The sequence below is a fragment of the Mobula birostris genome, chromosome 1 (genome assembly GCF_030028105.1).
Source record: "Mobula birostris isolate sMobBir1 chromosome 1, sMobBir1.hap1, whole genome shotgun sequence".
Lineage (NCBI taxonomy): Eukaryota > Metazoa > Chordata > Chondrichthyes > Myliobatiformes > Myliobatidae > Mobula > Mobula birostris.
Window position 1 is genome coordinate 167,572,313 of NC_092370.1, and position 21,798 is coordinate 167,594,110.

Below are 21,798 nucleotides of genomic sequence, written 5' to 3' on the forward strand. Positions count from 1 at the left end.
GATTATATGGCCAGCATTTGTGTATCAGGATGAGTAGAGAAAAGAGGGGGAGGAAGGGGAAAGAAACAATACAAGTCTTTGCTGACCATGTTATTAATGAAATATATTCATTGGACTGCATTCTCCAATCACTGATTATCCCTGTTGTACTTTATAGCCTTTGAATCTGGATATCAAAAAGTCAACACAAATTTAAGAAGAAGTTTATAAAGTTAGGTTAAATATCACACAAACAGCTAATCACCTTTACATACTCACTTCATGCCTATCGTCTATGTCCTTTGCTTGTCCTGGAGCATAGCTGTGGGAAAATGTCTGGTTTTCAGAATCAGAATCAGGTTTAATATCACCGGTATAAGTCACAAAATATGTTGTTTTGTGGCAGCAGTACATTGCAATCCATAATTTAAAAAAACTATAAATTGCAATAAAAAATATACAGGTCGATCTTCACTAATCTGGCACCACTGGGACCTGAGGAGTGCTGGATTAATGAAAATGCCGAATTACAGAAGGATCACATTAAGCATAATCAGTGCTGGATTATCAAAGGAACTGGATTACAGGTAGTCGGATTAGTGAAGGTCGACCTGTATATATGTTATTTCTAAATTAAATTACACAAATAGTGCAAAAAAGAGCAAATAAGAAAACAAATAGTGAGGTAGTGTACATGGGTTCATTGTCCATTCTGAAATCTGATAGCGGAGGGGAAGAAGCTGTTCCTAAAATGTTGAGTGTGTGTCTGCAGGCTCCTGTACCTCCTCCTTGATGGTAGCAATGAGAAGAGGGTATGCCCTGTGTAATTGAGGACCTTAACGACGGATGCTGCCTTTTAGAGGCATTGCCTTTTGAAGATGTCCATATTGCTGGGTAGCTGGCTGAGTCTGCAATTTTCTGCAGCTCTTTTCGATCCTGTGCAGTGGCCCCTCCCTACCGGATGATGATGGAATCAGTTGGAATGCTCTTCGAGGTACATCTGTGGAAATTTGCAAGAGTAGAATAGACCCCTGAAGGCACTAATCCAGCATCTTATCTTAGTTTTCCATAACATCCATGGGCTTGCCTGACATGGTGCACACTAGAGTAAATGCCTCCAAATATCTACTGCCTGTTGTAGAGCAGTTTATCTGAGCAGAAGCTTTTGCAAAAGCAAACTCATTCGTTCTGGCATGTCGGTCGTTATAAATCTGGCAACATTAAAAAAAATCTCGATACCACAACACCAAAGCAATAGCTTGAGGAAGTCAATATTTATGAGCAGTTCAGGGTCAGAATGCAATCAGCAAAAACCTGGCAAAATATGGCCAGCAAATTAGGGATATCTCACTGTAAATAAGGGAACTTGAACTCCATGGCACATATGTACATATATATCCACTCAGAATAGTTGATACTTCTAACCAAAATCCAAGCTATAAATTCATGTGTAGACCTGTTTGTTAAAAATAAAGCTAAACTAACCAGCAGTTAACTAGCCAGCCGGTGGTGTAGTGGCATCAACAGCGAATTTTGAGGCAAATGGTCCTGAGTTCAAATCTAGCGGCCCCTTGCATGCTTTCCATCTTGCTGGTTTGAGTGTCAAGCTAGCAACTTAGCCTCGTAAGAAACAGCCAAATGCTACGGAAACGGCAAAAATGCACCGCAAGGCGCTAAAGGAACAATCAGCAGTGAAACTGAAATGGGGGAAAGACTGAGTATAAATTCACTCAAACAGTAAATAGAAATCTGAATTTATGACTGTGTGTAGGAATAAGTCATTACCCTTCTGGGAAGATCTCAGCAAAGCAGGTTGCCTGGAAACCAGAACATTCGAGGTAGGCAGCTGGCCAAACACGCAAGCAGACTTAAAACAGGTTATTTTGTAAGCATATGGTGATTAGTTTTATGACAGAAATCAGTTCTGTTCAAATTAATTCCACATCACAATTCATACTTTCCTGATATGTGAAATTTGGTTCTATAAACTTGTTAAATAAATGTTTACTGAGAAATAAGATGCACGAAATTATTAAACATGTGGAAATGCAATGTATAATGTGTAATTTATGGGATTTCACTATTTCTGGATGTTTTCTTTGGTGTATAGCTTAATGGGCCTGTTTACAGCTGTTTTATCCATTTCAACAATATAATCAGACTATTTATAATACATACTTAATGACTTTCTTTGAATGGGGACAAAAGCAATAAAATTCAGATATGTAATGTGGTTATTTTGGATGCTGTGGGTTGCAAATTGATCCCAAAGTGGTGCCTAAGATATATAGCGTGTTGGTGAAAGTAAAAGGAAAAGCATAGTTAATAGGTGTATGAATTCTGCAGAATTAGCAAATCATGGTATCAATCAGCACTCTAGCTTATCCCCATGTAGAAAAGCACATATTCAGTGTACAAAGGTATAGTGTGGATTCTTTAGATTTGATCAGGAGTATCAGACAACTTCTGAAAATTACTGTTTCTCTGGGGAATTTGAAGCAAACTCTGGGTCACTGCAGGAACCATGTTAAGTATCCTTAATGTTTCCCAAGTGATTATGACCATGGCCTCTGCTATTCCCCGAGAAATAAGCCAAGAAATTACTTCATTACTTTTAATGACCTTGAAAATAGGTTGTGAAAGTCCCATTAACATTATATGAGGTTCAATAAAAGCATTGTGTGGTTTCTCTGTGCAGCATTGATTTACTGCGAGTTCTGGCACTTACTGGCTTTGATGTTGTGGATATGAACTTTGTACTGGGCTCTCAGCTAGCACAAATACAAGTACCAGCAGTGAGGGAAGGTTCAGCTTAATGAATGCACATTGCCTTAATGAGTTCTGAGTGGGAGGGTGCCCCAACATGGTTAGAGGGACCCAAGGAGGCTGGAGGTGAGATGGCAATTGGCATGATCTTCATACAAAGGAGCCACGGAGAACATCCATGTCAATATGAGACTGCCGAGGATGCCTCTGAAAGGAGGAACACTGTTTAAGTGTAGTCTCTGAATGTCTACATTTCAGAAAGACCCGTAATGCAGAAAAAAAATCCCATTGCTACTCCATGGCAACTCCAGGATAATCTTGCAAATACAATAATGTGGCAAAAGTGTGAGAAGTGATACAGATTTTGAGATCATGACCCTGACTTTAATGGGTATTCATCAGCTACGTAAAGTCATGGGACTCAGAGAAGACAAAGAATGAAGGTTGAATATTAACCCCCTTAAACAGGTGTTTCAATGGAAATGTGGTCAGTAAAATCTGGTTCATCTGCAAGTTAATAATAAGTCATCTTTTAGACTAAGGAGGTTGGAAGTGAACTAAACTATGAGAACAGTTTACACTCCATTTTTCTAAGTTTTGCATCCTTGTTAAACACATCTACAATCTTTTCCTGGGTTTGTTGATTTCTTTCTTATTCCTCAATTCGTTCATTTGTTTTAGGCCCAGCACAATAACAACACTTTGGGAGAACTGCTTATTGTGGCTCTTGTAAGGTTGTTCACATCCTTCTGCTCTTTAGTATGGACATCCTCACTGAAGTAAGCTATCTGCTGCAATTACCACAACAACCTTGTCATATGACGGTCAGCTGAGTGAGCTAGACTCAACCAACCGTCATATGACAGGGTTGTTGTGGTACGACGCTCTCAGAGCAGCAGCATTTGTGGAGGTGGTGGCTCTCAGCATTTGCTTCTGTTCTGCTTGCTCACATTTTTGCCGCTCAAAAAACTCAATGAGTTTGTCTTTAAGTGCAGGGTGCTTGGACTCAAGGTGCCGAAGCAGCTTTGAGGGCTTCATTGCCTCATTAGACAGCTTGTCTCCACATTTCACACACAGGGGGTTCGGAGCATGCGAGTCACCAGTCGCAATAAAGCCATATTTTATGTACGACTTGTCGTATTTTCTGTTGAAGGAAGCTTTCCTTTTTTTTTGCAGTCTCGGCCTCAGCTGTCTCTGCGTTATCATCATCATTAGGCCTTTTATGTCCCCTACCACCTCTTCCAAAGATACTCTCAAGCGACGTTTGTTTTTTACTCATCGAGTAGTTGTAGGTTAATGACCGACTGATGACCTTGCGTGGGTAATGACCTCACATGCGTTCAAGTTCAACAGTGGGTGTGACAGGGAATGAGGAAAGGTGTAGCTGACTCATATCGTTTCATATCGCCAAATGATGTCGTTTCCTCGCAGGCCAGTAGCACATGCTTTGCGGCCCGGTGTTTGGGGACCGCTGAGCTAGAGCTTCTCCTTTTGGAGCAAAGAAGGGTGAGAGATGACTTCATAGAGGTGTACAAGATGATAAGAGGCATAACTTGAGTGGACAACCTGAGACCTGTTCCCAAGGAGGAAATGGCTAATATGATGGGGCATAATTTTAAACTGTAGGGGGAATGTCAGAGGTAAGATTTTTACCCACAGTGGTGTGTGTATGGAATACTCTGCAGTGGTAGTGATAGAGGTAGATACATGAGGAACATTTAAGATTGGTGCATGTACTGTGTCTGATACTAAGTCACTGGAGAAACGGGAGAAGTTGGTGGATATGAAAGTCTTTATTTATCACAACAAACAGACATTCTCTTGGAGAGTCTCCTGGTGGAGTACTCAAACTCAAAGTACATCAGATTCTTATACCCTGAAGATCAAAGGTACAACAGGTGACTCAATACAATTTCCATTGTTACAATGCTTACTTCAATATTTTGTGTCTGACAAATGGCTCCTTTGAGCTATGTGCATATTTACAGTGGAAGTACACTGTAAATGATAAGACAGCTCTAAAAGCTCAAAAACCTTTGCTGGGACAAACTGATTCACACAGATATTGTAAAAGTTCTGAGGACAGAGAGCCAGAGAAGGCTGACTGTATGAGTACACAGTAAAGTAAAGGCATCCATTAGTCCAGGATCTGCGCCTGGAAAGTCTTCACTCTCCAGGGTGCAGGCCTGGGCAAGGTTGTATGGAAGACTAGCCGTTGTCCATGCTGCAAATCTCCCCTCTCCACAACACCAATGTTGTCCAAGGGAAGGGCATTAGGACCCATACAGCTTGGCACAAGTGTCGTCGCAGAGCAATGTGTGATTAAGTGCCTTGCTCAAGGATACAACACGTTGCCTTGGCTGGGGCTCGAACTCACGACCTTCAGGTTGCTAGTCCAGTGCCTTAACCACTTGGCCACGTGCCCACATACACAAATCTCCCAACTATTAATAGATCAGCTATTTGATGGGCTAAGTAATAAAATCAGTCTGGCCTGCAAGCATCTTTGAACTTATACGATGGTGCAAATAACTTAGTCCATAATTAATAGGCCTGAGCATAACATTTGGCTGATACATGAGAACGGCTCATGGTCACTTCATTTTGCAAACCAGCCAGACCAGCCAGACCTCTGCTGAGGGCCAATCTGTACTCTACAGACCATGTTGTTTATTTGAAATGTTATCCCTTTAACTTCAAACCAATTACAGCTTGCAATTTACATTAAGAACTGAAGACTGGTTCTTGTTGATGTTTCACATAATTCCATAATGCCTCAATAATCCCTAACAACATGTACAATAGAAAAATAGAGGGTTATGTAGGAGGGAAAGGTTAGATTGATCTTAGAGTAGGTTCAAAGGTGACACAACATTGTGGCCAAACAGCCTGTATAGTGCTATAATATTCTATGTTCTATGACCTCTTGGACTACAAATCAATGGCCATTAAGGTAATGGACACAATGAATTTTTAGGCATTAGGTTCATTCGAGGAAGGAGCTGGAGGCCATATATAACATCTTGGATTGTTTCAGTAACTATCTGTACAAAGAGATTCCCCATACATATTCCTTCCTCTAGCCTGAGAGCTCCAGGGCTACTAAACCTAGAGGGGATAATTTTAAGCTTAAACATGATTTAAAGGAGATTTTATTGGTAATCTTTGTTTTATACAGAGTGCAGTAGATACCTTACGGGTGGTAGGGTGGAGATATATCTCCACCAAAGGAGGTGTAAAGTGCTCCTTCCCTCCACTGGCCTGCAGGTCACCCTTGGACAAGGTGTAGCACCTGCATAGACACCTCCCCCCCCACCCCATCCCTGATCAGGGGTCATCAGAAGCCATGGGAGTAGGTGATGGTTGGTCATATGAGCAGCTGGTGTATACAGTATCACATGTCCTGGTTATGTGACCACTGACACCAGGTAGACAGGCTCTGAAGCGTATTGATGATGGCTGGGGACACCCATCTTGTAAAGACGCTGCCCAGAAGAAGGCAGTGGTAAACCACTACTAAAAAAAAAGTCATTGCGCTTCTCATTCTTCTTCTCCCCAGTGCGAATGGTAAAACTCTTTGGCCGCCTCTGGTGTATGGAAATAATGCTTTTTACCTTCATGCATGACCCGGAGCTGGGCAGGATACAAGAGGCTGAACCTGATCCCTTTCCCGTAAAGCAGGGATTTCACCTCCTTGAAAGCTGCTCGTTTTCTCCCCAGCTCCGCACTAAAATCTTCATAAAAAACACGCGGTGTCCGCGGAAATACAGCTCCTGCTTCCGTCTGTTGATGATGCGTTGCTTATCTTGAAAGGAGTGAGAGCAAACCAGGAACATTCTTGGTCTCGTTTGCTTGGCTCCAGAGACACCGGATGGTTTACGTCCGACTCGGTGAGCACGCGAAAGTACGAGAAAATCTGCCCCCAGCACTTCGTCAAAAAACTCGGTCATAAATTTAACAGGGTCCGAACCTTCCAAATTTTCAGGAATGCCGACCACTCTCAAATTGGATCTCCGCGACCGATTTTCGAGGTCATCAAGCTTTCCCTTCAGAACTGCGTTTTCGCTCTGTAACGCTGCAATGGCGGCTTCGGCGCTCACCAGTCGGTCACTGTAATCATTCAGGCCGTCTTCAACCCCACGAATGCGTTTGTCGTGTGTCTCGTAAGCAGACATAATTTGTTCCATGGTAGCAGTCACTGGTGATAAAGCATCTTCAAATTCTTTTTTAAGGGCAGAATGCACCGCTTGCGTCATGTCAGTAATAAGTACTAAATGAAGCCTCTCCAAGTCATCGGGTAGCGCAGGTCCGGGACCAGCTCCAGCAGCGTGCAACGGCGCCATTACTGTAACATGCACCTTCTTGCTCGAGGCTTCGCTATCTTTTTCCCCAGTTTTACTTCGAAGGTACATTCTACTTGCCATTTCAATGTCCAGCTATGTCCCGCATTGTTCACAATGGTAAGTATCCAGTTATCTCGAGCATACGGCAAAGATAAACAGGTAGATTTTCAATAAAAATCGGGAGCCACACTCACACGCACCAACTCACTCCATACTCGACCCCGGAAGTCCGTGGTAAACCACTACTGTAAGAAAAAATTGCCAAGAACAATCATGGTCATGGAAAGACGTGGCGCATAAGGGACAAACAAACGAGCTGATATCTGGATTGTGCTGCCAGAAGAGGTGATGGAATCAGTTATACTAATTGTGTTCAGGAGGTATTTGCACAGCCAACTAAACAAACAAGGCAAAGAAGGACACAGCCCTAATGTGTGCAAATGGGTTTAGGGTAGATCAGCTTAAAGGTCAGCATGGACATGGTTCTGAATATCTGTAAGACTCTATGAACAAAAGCATAGTTCTGCAAGATTTTCAGGTTTTACTATGGTGCAGGCTTCTAGTAACTCGACATTAGTCGCATCTGGAATATCAGAAGAAGGACTCTGCCGGCTGCTGAATGATAACAGGTCATGTATATTATATATATATATATCAATGCCCACTACCCCAGCAACTGTCACAGCACCTACAATCTGCAGCAATCACCTGTGCCATCTTACACGTGCAGCCACAACAAATCGAAAGTGGCTATTGCCTTACAAATACTTATCCGCTTATGGTATGACTGATTATTCTGGGACATAATTCATCCATTGGTGTAAAGCATGCTTATAACAAGAAGAATTGTGAGGTAGCAAACTGTTAGCGTGCTGAAACAATGCTGCTATAGATCATGCTGGAGGTAAGCAGCAGTCCTTAGTTAAGGAGGGGACAGGATTTGCAGTGTCAACTACACAATGTTTCCATCTTTGAGGTTTAGCCTTTGCCTTTGTTGAATAGCTAAGGAACAGGAGGAAGAAGAGGAAAAGAGTACACAATTTACACACCCTTGCCTGGTCAGGGTGAAAAACCCTTCCGGTTTTGATACTAGGGAACAAAACTCCAGTTACTACTTTGCACACAGTTCCAAATATTATCTTCTCCTTTATTACTGATCACTAAATCAAAAGAACAGCCAACATAGAATAAATATTCCAAACCATAATTTATAAATCAAAGGAAACAATATTTAATATAAACTTCAACTAATCACCGGAATGCATTACCCAGTTCTTACACCTGTCGGGAGACGAAGAGGACATTTATAGATATGTGGGGGCCTCAACCCTTGCATGTAGACTGGATTTTGCAGTTCAAGCTACCAGGCTGACAGGTGACGACAAAACCACAGGTGAAAGACTGCTGCGTAGACCGCAAGCCACTTAGAACACTGTAGTCCACAGCCACAATCACAGCAGCCTAAGATGGGACAGCAGAAATCTGAGTTTTGCTACAATAGCTGTAATGCCCCACCCCACCCGCACCAGCCCCCAGGGCTTTGTGCTGAGCCCATTGTTGTACACTCTGCTCATCACCAACAAAGATGAGATGTCCTACAGAAAGGAGGTGGAAGGGCTTGAGGCTTGATACCAGGCAACCTCTCCCACAATGTCAACAAGACAAAAGAGATGGCTAGCGACTTCAGGAGAACTTGCCCCACTCACAGCCCTCTTTACATCAGTGGCACAGCAGTGGAAACTGTGAGCAGTTTCAAACTCCTGGGAGTGCACATCTCACACAACCTCTCACAGTCCCAACAAAACATTTTACATAATCAGGAAAACTCACCAATGACTCTACTTTCTGAAGAGGTTGAAGAGAGCTGGTCTTTGCACATCTGTACTCATCGTCCTACAGATGTGCAGTAGAGAACATCCTAACTAGCTGCATCACTGCATGGTACACTGCAGCGGACAGGAAGGCTCTATATTGCCCAATGCATCACCAACACCAACCTACCTGCCTCCAAGGATGCTGCACTTATACGGAAAGGTTCCGGGAAAGGGCAAGTGACATCATGAAGGATCCCACACACCTTGTCCCACTCTCATCAGGGAGAAGGTTACATAGCATCCACACCAGGAGGACCGGACTTAAAAACAGTTACTTTCCTCCGAACAGTAAGGCTGATCAACACCTTCACCTACTAGCTCACCTCTCCACACCCCCAACCACCACTATATTATCATTTCCTGTTAGTCACCTTATGTACAGACACTCCTGGACGTGGTGTCACTTTATGGATGTACAATCTATCTATTAAATCTTCGTTATGTATTTATATTTATTGTGATTTTTTATGTGTTGCATTGGATTCAGAGTAACAAGTTATTTCGTCTCCTTTATACTTTTGTATTGGAAATGACATTGGTGGTGGGGTGGAGATATGTCTCTACCAAAGGAAATGTAAGGTGCTCCTTCCCTCTACTAGCCTGCAGGTCACCCTTAAGCAAAGTGTAACACCTGCTTAGCCCCTCGATTAGGGTCACGTGAAGCCCTGGGAGCAGGTGCTCATATGAGCAACTAGTGCATATCACAAGTCCTGGTTATGTGACCACTGACACCAAGCAGACAATTTCTGAAGAGTATTGATAATGGGCAGGGTCACTCATCTTGTAAAGATACTGCCCAGAAGAAGGCAATAGCAGACCACTTCTGTAGAAAAATTTGCCAAGAACAATCATGATCATAGACCTTGATTGCCTACGTCATACAACATGGCGCATAATGATGACGATGATTGGAAATTACATTAAAAGATCTTGAAAATGAGACATTATCCATCTGACGGTGTATATGATTGGGTCCCAAGTGTACTAACACAGTTGGCAATCACCTCTACACTGATCAGCATTTGTACAAACCCCAGTGTTGTGCAGGGTTGCTGCTGGACATTTCCACTCTTCTTGACATTGCAGTGTTTCCAAAACTATTTTACTGTTTAAGTTGCATCAAAGTCCTCACCTAAAACAACTAACTACTTTATTAATCACATTTTTTTCTGGTAAAAGATCACTGCAAGCAATAGATTGTAACTTTCCTGTCAGAGTTGAGCTTTTGAACTGTCGGTATGACCTGGCATTTGGATGTACAATCTATCTATTAAATCTTCGTTATGTATTTATATTTATTGTGATTTTTTATGTGTTGCATTGGATTCAGAGTAACAAGTTATTTCGTCTCCTTTATACTTTTGTATTGGAAATGACATTGGTGGTGGGGTGGAGATATGTCTCTACCAAAGGAAATGTAAGGTGCTCCTTCCCTCTACTAGCCTGCAGGTCACCCTTAAGCAAAGTGTAACACTTTATTAATCACATTTTTTTCTGGTAAAAGATCACTGCAAGCAATAGATTGTAACTTTCCTGTCAGAGTTGAGCTTTTGAACTGTCGGTATGACCTGGCATTTGTGTGGTGTGAACTGAAGTGTCTTGTGGTGTGATGAGTATAGGCTGAATCAAGGCTGCGGGGTCCGGGCCGGAGAGCGGGGAATGAGCCAATGTATGGCCACCGATGGAATGGACTTGGAAGCAATACGATGTAGCAGAACCTAGGCAAGGCGAGTGGAGGCGAGGCAAAGCCTGAGCCCAACAGCAGAGAAAGACCCAAAGGTTTGAACGATTTATGTGCTGAGATGAATTGGAAAGTTCGGAGACAGGCCGAATTGAAGTGGCAGGGCCTGGATGTGAGAACAAGGAACAGGATGATGTTAGGCCAACATCCAGATTGGAAAGGTCAGGGTGCTGGGGCCAGAGGCAAGGGGCGGGCCAGTGTTCAGCTCGCTGCTCCGTGAGGTTTACTTATCTCTGCACTGAACTGATGCTGTGGCCTGCAACTAACAGTTTCTGAATTAGTTGCAGAGATGACCAGGTATGGACACATTTTTTGAACTTCAGCTCTGAATGCTATTTGCTTATTTTTATTGTTTGCACAATTTGCTTTTTCTTTTTTTGCACATTGGATATTTGATGGTCTTCTTTTGTTTTAATTTTTTTTTGGGGTTTCTTTATTTCGTGGCTACCTATAAGGAGACGAATCACAAGGTTGTATAAAGTATACATACTTTGATAATAAATGTGTTTTGAACTTTGAACTTGAGCAGTCAACAACTGACAGTATGGTTAAACCGTCCAAGGTTGCAGGTCACTCCTTTTTTTTTGTTTCATTCAGGATGTAGGCTTCACTGGCAAGGATAATATTTATCGTCCTTTCTACTTGGTAGGATATTCTAGCATTTAAACCCAATAATGATGAATCAACATAAACATATTTCCAAGATGGCACATATCCTGGAGAGGAACATTTTTCGGGATAGAGGTTAAGGGGTGTTGTTGGTAAACCTTAGATAGGTAACTGCAGCTTATTTTGTAAATGTCACACACTGTTCTGATAGTGCACTGGTGGTGGAAAGGTTACCAATCAAGTGGGCTGGTTTACCCTGCAAGGCGCTTAGGTGTTGCTGGAGTAGCATGCATTCAGGAAGGTGGGGTCTAATTCATCACGTTCCTGACTTGCATGTGTTGATAGTGAAAGGCTTTGTGGACTCAAGAGATTTGTCACTGGCTGGAGAATAGTCAGCTCCTTGCCTTTTCAGTTGCCATAGTTTTAATGTGGCTTGTCCAGCTGAGTACTTCATCAATGATATTGATAATGTGGATAGATTTGGAAATGTAATTAAATGTCAAAGGTTTGATTCATGTAGGGTATAGTCATTATTTGACACATTTGTGTTACGGGTATTACTTCTCAGGTATCAGCTCACACCCTAAATATTGTTCACATCTTGTCACATGGAGGCATAGAGCTTCATTTTCAGATGATATGCAAATTAAGTAGACCACTGTGTATCTATCAGCAAACAGCTCTACTTCTGACCTTAGGATGAAAGATCATTGAATATACCCACCGTATAAGAAGAACATTTTTGGAGATGTTAGGGAGTATTTTGGAGTTATTTGGAAAAAGCGGATATGAATTCAGGCAAGAACCAGCCTTCGGTTCTTAATATGGATTGTAAATTGCAAGCAGTAAACTGAAGTTAAAAACACACCTTTGCTCTGTCTGTGGAGCTCAGGCTGATCCACAAAGTAAGAAATATGGTTTGCAAAATGGAAGCTATGAGTTGTTTGCGTCTGCAAGAATCAGATATTAAGACAATGGGGTTGTGTTAACTGGCCTGCATCAAACCAGGTAACATGGTTAATTGTGACTTGAGTACAATCTGGTGGACCAGACTGATGTTGCAACTTAGCGTATCAGACATGGTCACAGGTAAATGCAATCAATAGTTTTTTTTTGTGTACCTAGAATATTAGTGTACACAGAGACAGCCCTGACAACATTAATGTTGGGTGTCTGGGATTTATGTTCTCAGAAGCTACTTTGTATGCCAACTCAAAATATTGAAGGAAATGATGTCCTTGTAACTTCTGAAATTGTATTGAATCACCTTTGATCATAAGGATATAAAAATGTGATGTACTTTTGGATGTGTGGTACTCTACCCAGAGTATCTCCAGAAGAAGTCCGGCTAGTTGTGATGAATAAAGGCTTCTATATTGTGGCTTCAGTGCCTTTCTGGTGATTTTGATCACAGTTACAACAGAGATATATCAGTCCCCTGAACTTAACACAGAATCTGGGAGCTTGTTTTTGGCCTCATTATGCTATACTTCAGTATCTCCCAGATTAAAATGGATTCCAGAAATAAAAATACAAATGCTGGAAAAACTCAGCATCTGCAGAAAGAAAAGCCCAGTTAATGTTTCATGTCCATTACTCAATATCAGAACTGGAAAAGAGAGAAGCAATTTAGATTTAAATCCAGAACACTTGTCAGTGCTTGCTACAGATACACTCCATTTATGCTGCTCAATAGGGTCAGGGAGAGGTCTTACAGATCATTTGGATTGAATGGTCTGTTTCTAAGCTGTAAGATCTATCCATCTACAGTAAGATTTTAAATCAAATTGCTATTTTTACCTCCACTCCCAACACTTTTGTATTTGTTCACAGTTTGTAAATGTCACTTGACAAGTGCAGCTTTCATTGTCTGTCCATAATTAGCCAAAGATTTGTGTTGTTTTTTAGGCGTGTCAGCAATTAGCTGAGTCAACCAAATCAGGAGAAAGGTTAGGCTGGATAAGGTCGGCATCTTTCCTTCTCTGGATACAGTGCAGATGCAGATTGATTTACATAACAATCTACTAGCTTCACACTGCTGATGCCAGCTTTCAAATACTTTTAAAAAATGATCCCTAGAATTTCATTTTCCTAGATGTTGAGGTGGGATTTGAACTCATTTAAGTATCATTAGTTCAGGATAAACTGAAAACTTCACTAACGTACTATAATACGCTTTGATATTGGAGCGTGAACGCCGGGATCAGCTTTTGGCCTCCTGTATGTAGCATTGAGTTCTCTACCAAATCTACAGGAAGGCATATTGCTTGGTATGGAGAGAAAAGGCAAAGAAAACTGTCCTCTGCCATTGATGATATGACTTTAATGCCAAAATATAAAGTAGTTAGTACTTTCATCAGGTATATCCTCCTTCTTCAAAACTTCAGAGAATGGGCTTTCTCTACCTCCACCACTGATGCTACCCTCACCTGCAGCTCCTCCATTTCCCGAACATTCATGCTCACCCCATCTTCCTACTGCCTCAACAGTAACCCTTGATATAACTCAAGAGTTCCACTTGTCCATACCTACCACCCCATGAATCTTCACATCCAACACATCATCCTCCACAACTTCAGTCATCTTCAAAGGGATCCAACCAACAGACATATCTTTACCTCTCCTCATTTCTCTGCTTTCTGCCGGAATCACTCCCCCTGTGATTCCCTTGTCCATTTGTCCTTCCCAGCGCATAACCCTGCAATCGGTCAGAGTACTACACCTGCCCTTTCACCTCCTCCCTCACCTCCCTTCAGGTCCCCCAACAGTCCTTTCAGGTGAGGCAGAATTTAACCTGAGAACCTGCTGGGGTCATCTGTTGTGTCCAATGCTCCCGGTGCTGCCTCCTCTACATTGGTGAGACCTGTTGTAAATTGGGGGGCAACTTTGTCAAGCACCTCCGCTCCATCAGCCAAAAGTAAAACTTCCTGGTGGCCAAACATTTAATTCCCATTCCCATTCCCATTCCGACATGTCAATTCATGGCCTCCTTTTACGCCTTGCTGAGGCCACCCTCAGAATGGTGGAGCAACTCCTTAAATTCCATTTGGGTAGCTTCCAACCTGATGGCATGAATATCAATTTCTCCTTCCAGTATAAAAAAATTCTCTCCCTCCCCTCCCTTCTTTTTCTATTCCCCACACTGGCCTCTTACCTCCTCTCACCTGCCTATCACCTCCCCTTGGGTCCCCTCCTCCTTCTCCTCTCTTATCAGATTCCTCCTTCTCCAGCCCTTTACCCTTCCTACCCACCTAGCTTCACCTATCACTTTCTAGCTCTCCTCCTTCCCCTCCCCCCACATTTTTATTCTGACATCTTCCCCCTTCCTCTCCAGTCCCAAAGAAGGGTCTCAGCCTGGTAAGTTGACTGTTAGTTCATTTCCATAGATGCTGCCTGATCTGCTGTGTTCCTTCAACAGTTTTTGTGTGTTGCTCTGGATTTCCAGCATCTGCAGAATTTCTTATGTTTATAGTTTGTGTTTTCTTTTTATCCAAAGAAGCAATTAAGTACTCTCAAATCAGTGGACATGGACATGGCTGTTTCTATGAGCTGCCACAACTTAGCAGTTTTTATTTGTTTATTTTAACTCAGCTAGATCCACAAACTTATTTAGATGGTGGTGAAATGACGCACAATATCAACTGTAGAAAATATTCTTCTTTAAAAAAAGAACTTTGTAAAGTGTTACTTTTGGGAGAGAATCCTTCTGTTGCCTTGGAGACTGGCTTGCAGTTGTTGCATTACGTAAATATTAGTTGAAGAAGGCAAAGTTTAAATGCCCCTCTTTGGCACAGAACTAGATCCGACTTCCTCCATATGATGATAATTCATTATGAATGCATTTTCACCCATGAATTGTTGATAAAGTGTTATGTTTCTCTCTCCATACACCATCTGTACTCGTACATAAAGAAAAAAAATGCAATATCTAAAAGAAGGAGAAAATGAAGGCAATTTCCAGCGGGTCAGAGTGAATAGTGCAACAGAAGCAAAAGCTGGTTTTCAGTTGCTGCTCCCTCATCTTCTAGTAAGTTATTTCTACTTCTTTCATTTTAATATGTCATATCCTTCGCTGCTGATCTCCACTGTGGGAAGATTAAATGCAGAAGGGTTGATTCCTTACCTTGTTCCTGAACAATTGCTTCCCGTTCACTGCCTTTGGCACATCTCATCTATTTCCCTCACCTCTGCTTTCATCCCCACTCCTCCTGGACATAGAAAGCAAAGAACTTCCCTGGGTTCATTTTCTACCCTACCTAATTCACCTTTTGAATCACCTTTTGCAATATCTGTTGTGTTAAATATGATTCCATCGCAAGACATATCTTGCCCTTTTTGCAAGGATTACCCTTCAGTGATAATAAGTTCGGCACAGGGAGGATCTGTATTCACTGACAAGTACCATTATTGGCTCGGTTCACAGGCACGTGAATCTATACAACTGAATACCTATGTGCACACCAACTAGGTTTTCCTGACCATGACCAGTCAAAGAAGAGGGAAAAAAAAACCTGGGAAAAAGAGTCCGGAGAGTTATCACTGCCTGTACTCCCCAAATCCTCCATTTTTTCTGATCAGATCAATCTATGATGTTTCAATTGTGTTGGCTCAAGTCATCTGACTGACTTGTGTCAGTTCTTATTGGCTATGACCACGGGCTACTAGTAGTCTTGCTTTATGGCTCTTGCTTCAGCCTTGTGACCTTGTTAATGTCTTTTATTCTGTCCAACACAGACTGGTTCAAACCAGCCAAACATTGTGCCCAGACAGCAGATTATAGGCTGTTCCTTCTGCAAAGCTGCATTTTACTTAATAAAGGGATTCTTATCTGAAAGTGGTCTCAGCAGAAAACTCATCATATCCATGTTCAGTGCTCTGATTACATTGTCCCAGAGCAAGAAATGGTTCACCAAACAGTTCACAAAATGGCAGCTGCAAGGACAGTCTCAGAAAATGGCCACCTCCATTTCTGCAAACACATGGCAAAAACAAAGACTTTTGCATTGTCTGTTTCCATAGCCCTTGTCTCATTCCTGTTCACTGATTTGGAGATTGTAGTTCTTTCTGGCCAAGAACCTCCTTCATCATTCTAAAAGGACTGTTACCTTTGAGACTCACTCATCTATTTGTTTGTCTCCACTAACCACTCTACTACCCATGGCACTTTCTCAATAGTTAGAGACGCAACATCTTTCTTTCAAGCTCTTTCTTTCTTACCTTACAGGGACTTTAAGATTCTATCTAGGTAATTGGTAGTTGGTTTATAGTCACATGACCAAGATACAGTGAAAAGCCTTTGTTTCAATGCCATCCAGTCAAATCATTTCATACACAAGTACATCAAGTAATAAAGGAAGAACAAAAGAGCAGAATGCGGAATATAGTGTTGCAGTTACAGAATAGACCAGTGTAGATTAACAAATAAAGTGCAAGGTAATGAAGAGGTACATCAAGAGATCAAGAGTTCACCTTTAGCATGTAAGAAATCCCTTCAAGAGCCTTGTAACTGTGGGATAGAAACTGTCCTTGTGCCTGGTACTATACGTCCTTAAGTTTTTCTATCCTCTGCTCAATGGGAAGGGGGAGAAGCAAGAATGACAGGGGTGGGCAGAGTCCTTTATTTTGTTGACTGCTTGTCTGATGCAGCAGGAAGTATAAACAAAGTCAAGGGATGAAAGGCTGGCTTTTGTGCTAGACTGTGCTGTGTTCATAACTCCACAATTTCTTGTTATCTTGGGAAGAGCACCTGCCATGGTGAGCTGGGATAATTTCTATCATGCATCTGTAAGCATTCGGGGTCATCCAGGACATGCTCTGGCATCCTCTGTATGTCATCCTAATGGAATGCATGGGTTTTCCCCAGAGACTTCTGCTTTCCTCCCACAGTCCAAAGACATACTGGGTAGGTTAGCTGGTCACTGTGAATTGTCTCGTGATTAGGTCAGGATTAAATCAGGGTTGTTGGTGATTGCTGGGCATCATGGCTTGAAAGACTAGAGGGGCTGCTTCACACTGTATCTCTAACATAAAATAAAATAAATTATTGAGTTTTCTAAGACTTCTGCAGAAGTATTGGCACTCTTGTGCTTTCGAAGATCCATGATGGTTGGTGATAGTTACAGCTACTTCAAAGTTCTCAACCACCTCTACTTCAGCACCATTGATACAGCCGACACCACGTACTCCACCAAGTTTGCTGAAGTCAATAACCAGTTCTTAAGCTTTTCTGACATTGAAGAGAGGTTGTGGTCTTGACACCATGCCACTTGACTTTGTTTACCCTTCCTTTACTCCGTCTCACTGTTTGAGATCCAACTCACTACAGTGGTGTCATCTGTGAATCTGGACATTGATTTGGAACAGAATTTGACTGTACAGTCACGTGTATTTTGGAAGTAAGGTAAGGGGCAGAGGTCTAACAAAATGAGTTTACTGTCAGGGAGATGGCATCATTTGTAGTTGTGTATTTAATATTCAAAGGTTCAAAGGTACAATTTAATGTCAGAGAAATGTATACAATATACATCCTGAAATGCTTTTTCTTCGCAAACATCCATAGAAACAGAGAAGTGCCCCAAAGAATTAATGACAGTTAAACGTGAGAACCCAAGTCCCCCCACAGCTCCCCCTTCCCACGTGGAAGCGGCAGCGAGCAATAATCCCCCCTCCCCCCACCAGCAATAAAAACGCAAGCATCACACTCAAGCGCGAGCAAAGCAATAGCAAAGACACAGACTTGCAGTTACCCCAAAGACTTGCGTTTCACACCGGCATTCAACATGCCACAGGTTCCGTCTCTCCCTGATAAGGGAGAGGGAGGTGCCTCCATTTTCCCAGTGAGCTGGGAGACATAACGACCAACTCGTTGGTTTACAATGTTAGAAGTCCATTGCATTGCTTTTTCCGAGCTCTCTGACCAAAGATCTCGGGTCTCTGGGCACACAGCCTTAGATCTTTCATCTCCCACGACACACCAATCTCCTGCCTAGACACTGACCTCCGATCCCTCCATCTCCAGAGCCGTGAAATCTTGAACCTCCGAAGGCGAGCAAAGCTCTTAGGCTGTGCCCTTGGTGTGACAAATAACAGACAGTTGTGAAGCTCTGAGAGTGGTTCCCATTCCCACAAAAATTCCTGCTTGAAGTAAACACAAAGTTAGACTCACATTTTGGACTCCCGTGTCTTCTTTTCAGTTAGTTTAATGCTTTAAAGTTACAAAGTGTAACAGTTCTGGACCTGTTTCTGTGGTAGGTAATTTGCCTAGGTCCAGGATGTTTGGTGAAGCGTGATTGACTTACACCAATCTAATGTACTGCATCTGGTGTTCACAATGTGGTCTCTCCTATGCAAAGAAATCAAACACAGTTTGGGTAACTGCTTAAACAGAAGAGATTTTGCAGACGCTGGAAATTCAGAATAACACACACAAAGTGCTGGAGGCAGCATCTAAGAAAAGAAACAGAGTCAACGATTTGGGCCAAGACCCTTCATCATTGATTAACTGCTTTGCAGAGGACCTGTGGTCCGTTTGTAGGAACAACCCTATGCTTTCTGTTGCCTTCTGCTTTAATTCTTCACTTCACCACTGATCCATTCCTGTTGCCTCTTGCATTGTTAACATGAATGATGGAGGGGGAGTTAAGATGGCACTAAACAGCGACTCCTTTGCTTGTGTCTTCAGAAGTAGCTCTATTTCCATCTTCACTATTTTTATTTTTCCCTTTCAGGGTTCTTTTGAAGACCTTGACCTGGAGTTACATGCTGACTTCCGTTCTTTGCAAGAATGGGACCTGCTCTCGGGGTTTCAGGACTGCCCGTTGTTAGTCACACCAAGGGTCCGGCCTAAGAGTCCAGCTTGGATTTGGAAGCCTAAGATCTCAGGGCTCTGGAGATGGGTGGATCAAGGGTCAGTGTCATGGCAGGAGACCCGTGTGTCGTTGGGGGAGTCAAAAAATCTACTGCTCTGTGCCTGAAGACCCGAGATAGTTGCGATCTTCAGGCACAGAGCTCAAAAAAAGTGACGTAATGGACTTTTAATATCATAAACCAGCGAGTTTGTTATGTCTCCCTGCTTGCTGGGAAAATGGAGATACCTCTTATTAGGGAGAGAGAGAACCTGCGGTATGTCAAATACTGGGTGAAACAAGAAGTCTTTGGGGTAACTGCAAGTCTGTGTCTTTGCTATTGCTCTGCTCGCGTTTGAGTGCTCGGTGATGCTGATGCTAGCTTTTTTTGCCATTGGCGGGGGTGGGGGTAGGGGGGATTGTTGCTTGCTGCCATTTACGCCTGGGAGGGGGGAGCTGGGGGGACTTTGGGGTTCTCATGTTTAACTGTCGTTCATTCTTTGGGGCACTTCTCTGTTTTCATGGATGTTTGTGAAGAAAAAGCATTTCAGAATGTATATTGTATACATTAAATTGGACCTTTGAACCTTTGACCTTTGAAGCCAAAGCTTAAGAAACAGCATTGCATCTTCCACCTGGCACTTACTAGCTTTCTGGACTCAATCTCAAGTTTCTCTAACTTCAGAAATCTCACCTCTCTGTTGCTCGTAGAACTGGTCTGTTCTGCTGCAGATTAACTATCTGCAATATTGGTTGTTTTTCCATTCTTCATTAGTGCAGCCTGATATGCTGGGCACAGGATTTCATGCCACTGACCGTTCTTTCTCTCACTCTTTCCGTTCATTGATTTATCATTTGCATAGCTGAATCTGAGCTATTCCTAATGATAACCCAGGCTTGACTCTAATACAAGTGTCTCCTTTGCCCTTCCCACCCTCACTCTTAATTAAACTTAAAACTAACTTGATTTCTCCGTTTCCTAGTTTTGTAGAAGAATCTTTGACTTAATAAATTAACCATTTCTCTTCCCATAGATGCTGCCTGCCCTGTTGAATGTTTCTAGTAATTATTTCTACTTCTTATTTTCAGCATTTGCAGCTTTTAAAAACTATCCATGTGATGATTATTTTACTGATTACCTCTTTTCAGCTTGCATGCCTGATCCAGAGCACATGAATGCTTGCCATTCTAATTCTTAGTCCCACCTGACTTCTAATGCTCTTTTTACTAAAACTCAGTGGCTTGAGGAACAATCATTTCAAACAAGCTCTCTTCAGTCTTTTAAGCTCAAGTTCAATTATTTCAGAAAGGCTCCTTGCTAAATAGATGCAGGATTATTTTTCTTTTCATTTTTTTTGTTGTATTAATACTAATCTAAAAGTAGAACGTAGAATACTACAGAAAAAGAACCAGCCCTTGGCCCACAGTGTTGTGCCAAATTAATTAAATTAGTAATCAAGTGCCCAATTAAACTAATCCTTTCTGCAGACCGAATGTCCTTCCATTTCCTGCACATTGAAAAAAGCTCAATCAAGTTAGTATGAAACAGCTTGCCCCATACTAAGCCATGCTGCTTACCTCTAATTAGGCTAAAGTTTTCCAAATGCTCATAAATCCTACCCTGAGGCATCCGCCCCAGTGACATCAGACTCTCCAGCCTATAGTTTCCAGGATTATCCCCATTTCCCTTCTTGAATCATGGAACAACATTAACTACTCCCGTCTGATGACAGCAATGAGAAGGGGGCACACCATTGATAGTGCGGGTCCTTAATGATGGATGCTGCCTTTTTGAGGCATCATCTTCTGAAGCTGTCCTTGATGATGAGGAGGCTAGTCGCCAAGATGGAGCTGGTTCAGTTTACAATCCTTGGCAGCTTTCTCTAATCCTGTGCAGTGGCCCCTCCATACTAGACATGATGTAACCAGTTAGAATGCTCTCCATGGTACATCTGCAGAAATTTGCTAGAGTCTTTGACAAAATACCAAATATCCTCAAACTCCTAATGGGATATAGCTGCCGATGCGCCTTCTTCATCATTGCATCAATATGCTTGCCACAGGATAGATCTTCTGAGACATTGACACACAGGAAGTTGAAACTGCTCACTCTTTCCACTGCCATCAATGTCCCCTTCCTGAAGTCCACAGTCAGTCCCATGGTCTGACTGATGTTGAGTGTAAGGTTGTTGCAACAGAACCCAACCAGCCAATCTATCTCGCTTCTGCAAAATATCCTTGTCACCATTGGTGATTATGTCGACAACACTTGCGTCATCAGCAAATTTATAGATGGTGTTTACGCTGTGCCTATCCACAAAGTCATGGGTGCAGAGAGAGTAGAGCAGTGGGCTAAGAGCGCATCCTTGAGGTTTGCTGATGTGGATTGTCAGAGAGGAAGAGATTATTATTTCTGATTATCATCTGTTATATATAAATGTTATAAATAGATACATCATCTATTTGTGCCATGCTTCAGCTTCTCTTAAGAAATGGATTTAATATTTTAGGTCAATGGCTTTTCACCTCATTCATCAAGGTCATTTCAAATATTTCATCTTGAGCTCCTGTTTTCCAAGTGCTAAATTTTATCCTCCTGGCCTTGTCTACCCAATAAGTAGCTGTATTTTCTTGATGCTCAG